General features: G+C 45.9%; 4 non-coding genes across 4 annotated transcripts; all 4 read left to right on the forward strand.

The window, feature by feature from the left end:
• The first annotated feature begins 194 nt into the window (after window positions 1-194).
• LOC134129345 (U6 spliceosomal RNA) lies at window positions 195-301 on the forward strand. Its single transcript, XR_009956531.1, has one exon. It is a non-coding gene; the product is annotated as a U6 spliceosomal RNA (small nuclear RNA).
• A 581-nt stretch (window positions 302-882) lies between these two features.
• Window positions 883-989, forward strand: LOC134129118 (U6 spliceosomal RNA). Its single transcript, XR_009956304.1, has one exon. It is a non-coding gene; the product is annotated as a U6 spliceosomal RNA (small nuclear RNA).
• Window positions 990-1,570: 581 nt separating this feature from the next.
• On the forward strand, window positions 1,571-1,677 carry LOC134129119 (U6 spliceosomal RNA). The gene has a single exon (XR_009956305.1). It is a non-coding gene; the product is annotated as a U6 spliceosomal RNA (small nuclear RNA).
• Window positions 1,678-2,258: 581 nt separating this feature from the next.
• LOC134129120 (U6 spliceosomal RNA) lies at window positions 2,259-2,365 on the forward strand. The gene has a single exon (XR_009956306.1). It is a non-coding gene; the product is annotated as a U6 spliceosomal RNA (small nuclear RNA).
• Window positions 2,366-2,500: the final 135 nt, after the last annotated feature.

Consider the following 2,500-nt stretch of genomic DNA (forward strand, 5'->3'; position numbering starts at 1 on the left):
CAGTTTAAATGCTTGAACCGAAAAAGAGGGTACTCTCAAAAAACAGCAAACACATGCCTTAGCCGGGGAAAAGTCTCAACCCTTACTACCACTGTGATGGTTCACAGGGATTCAATCTCTCCAGTCTGCACCATTGTGAAGGTATTCATCCGTCCACAGGGGGTTCAAAGGGCATTCAGCAAATGAGGGTCAATGTGCTTGCTATGGCAGCACATATAATAAATTGGAATCGATACAGAGAAGATTAGCATGGCCCCTGCGCAAGGATGACACGCAAATTCGTGAAGCGTTTCCATATTTTCATTTGCACAATCAGAACTCACCACATCCATTGCCTCAACAGACAGTCGCAACTAGGTGGCAGACTCAGGTAAAGAACAAAGGCCTTGTCAAAAATGCTTTGAGATAGAGATTTCAAAGTCTTGCCCAATTTGCTACTCGGATTAGGCCAGGACGAAATGGGCATCCAAGGTTTCTTTGCCAAAGGGAAGGGCTGGAAAGTGTCTCCCAGAATAACAAAGGTTCACATAGTGCGAATTATCCCGCTTCTGATTCCTCAAATTTGCCAGAAAGTCTCACAGATGCCTGGGGTGTGCGTCATAAAGGGGACTATTCCGACCTTAAGTCCCGCCCCCGACAAGAAATGCAACGCTCCCTGTCAAAGTACTTTTGAGGTCACTCGTTTGGCGGTTTAAATGCTTGAACCGAAAAAGAGGGTACTTTCAAAAAACAGCAAACACATGCCTTTTGCCGGGGAAAAGTCTCAACCCTAACTACTACTGTGACTGTTCACAGGGATTCAATCTCTCCAGTCTGCACCATTGTGAAGGTATTCATCCGTCCACAGGGGGTTCAAAGGGCATTCAGCAAATGAGGGTCAATGTGCTTGCTACGGCAGCACATATAATAAATTGGAATCGATACAGAGAAGATTAGCATGGCCCCTGCGCAAGGATGACACGCAAATTCGTGAAGCGTTTCCATATTTTCATTTGCACAATCAGAACTCACCACATCCATTGCCTCAACAGACAGTCGCAACTAGGTGGCAGACTCAGGTAAAGAACAAAGGCCTTGTCAAAAATGCTTTGAGATAGAGATGTCAAAGTCTTGCCCAATTTGCTACTCGGATTAGGCCAGGACAAAATGGGCATCCAAGGTTTCTTTGCCAAAGGGAAGGGCTGGAAAGTGTCTCCCAGAATAACAAAGGTTCACATAGTGCGAATTATCCCGCATCTGATTCCTCAAATTTGCCAGAAAGTCTCACAGATGCCTGGGGTGTGCGTCATAAAGGGGACTATTCCGACCTTAAGTCCCGCCCCCGACAAGAAATGCAACGCTCCCTGTCAAAGTACTTTTGAGGTCACTCGTTTGGCAGTTTAAATGCTTGAACCGAAAAAGAGGGTACTCTCAAAAAACAGCAAACACATGCCTTTTGCCGGGGAAAAGTCTCAACCCTAACTACTACTGTGACTGTTCACAGGGATTCAATCTCTCCAGTCTGCACCATTGTGAAGGTATTCATCCGTCCACAGGGGGTTCAAAGGGCATTCAGCGAATGAGAGTCAATGTGCTTGCTACGGCAGCACATATAATAAATTGGAATCGATACAGAGAAGATTAGCATGGCCCCTGCGCAAGGATGACACGCAAATTCGTGAAGCGTTTCCATATTTTCATTTGCACAATCAGAACTCACCACATCCATTGCCTCAACAGACAGTCGCAACTAGGTGGCAGACTCAGGTAAAGAACAAAGGCCTTGTCAAAAATGCTTTGAGATAGAGATGTCAAAGTCTTGCCCAATTTGCTACTCGGATTAGGCCAGGACAAAATGGGCATCCAAGGTTTCTTTGCCAAAGGGAAGGGCTGGAAAGTGTCTCCCAGAATAACAAAGGTTCACATAGTGCGAATTATCCCGCATCTGATTCCTCAAATTTGCCAGAAAGTCTCACAGATGCCTGGGGTGTGCGTCATAAAGGGGACTATTCCGACCTTAAGTCCCGCCCCCGACAAGAAATGCAACGCTCCCTGTCAAAGTACTTTTGAGGTCACTCGTTTGGCAGTTTAAATGCTTGAACCGAAAAAGAGGGTACTCTCAAAAAACAGCAAACACATGCCTTTTGCCGGGGAAAAGTCTCAACCCTAACTACTACTGTGACTGTTCACAGGGATTCAATCTCTCCAGTCTGCACCATTGTGAAGGTATTCATCCGTCCACAGGGGGTTCAAAGGGCATTCAGCAAATGAGGGTCAATGTGCTTGCTACGGCAGCACATATAATAAATTGGAATCGATACAGAGAAGATTAGCATGGCCCCTGCGCAAGGATGACACGCAAATTCGTGAAGCGTTTCCATATTTTCATTTGCACAATCAGAACTCACCACATCCATTGCCTCAACAGACAGTCGCAACTAGGTGGCAGACTCAGGTAAAGAATGCTTTGAGATAGAGATGTCAAAGTCTTGCCCAATTTGCTACTCGGATTAGGCCAGGA

The sequence above is a fragment of the Pungitius pungitius genome, chromosome 5 (genome assembly GCF_949316345.1).
Source record: "Pungitius pungitius chromosome 5, fPunPun2.1, whole genome shotgun sequence".
Classification (NCBI taxonomy): domain Eukaryota; kingdom Metazoa; phylum Chordata; class Actinopteri; order Perciformes; family Gasterosteidae; genus Pungitius; species Pungitius pungitius.